General features: G+C 33.1%; 1 protein-coding gene across 1 annotated transcript in view; it reads right to left on the reverse strand.

Moving 5' to 3' along the window:
* Positions 1–532, reverse strand: part of LOC102848376 (IQ domain-containing protein H-like) — a 48,029-nt gene that overhangs the window by 43,592 nt on the left and 3,905 nt on the right. The window lies entirely within an intron of this gene.

Genomic DNA, 532 nt, shown 5'->3' on the forward strand with positions numbered 1-532 from the left:
GATTCTGTGACTAGAGAGGTGGGAATATGTGCGTTTGAGATGGCTAGGTTGGCACAGGATAGAAGAGCGTATAGAGCTCTTGCACATAGTGTTGCTATGAGTCGCAAGCGACTCGATGGCACATAACAACGAGTCATAAGCAACTTGATGGCATATAACAACAACAACTACTACTACTACCACTGTAGGCAAAAAGTTAAGATATTAGAAGAAACAAAAAAGATTAGATCATTTTATTGAAATACTGAAGTTGTTAGGGATTATCTGACTCTTTCATTAATCTATTTTAAAACAGTAGACACAAAAGCTAAAATTTAGAAAACAAACATTAAATAATTCTTATCTATACTAATGCAAATGAACTGTAATATTGAGGGACAACCCTCCCTAAAAAGCCTCCTCTTTCAAACAGTTAAAATTCTTACAATATTCTTGACTTCCAAATATATTTGTTCTTTTCATTCTCCTTTTTATCAATGGCAACATTTTGTTAGAATTGTTCTCTACTTGAATTAATGAGCTAAATAAACTC

The sequence above is a fragment of the Elephantulus edwardii genome, unplaced genomic scaffold, assembly GCF_000299155.1.
Source record: "Elephantulus edwardii isolate Elephantulus edwardi_28Jun2011 unplaced genomic scaffold, EleEdw1.0 scaffold00050, whole genome shotgun sequence".
NCBI lineage: Eukaryota > Metazoa > Chordata > Mammalia > Macroscelidea > Macroscelididae > Elephantulus > Elephantulus edwardii.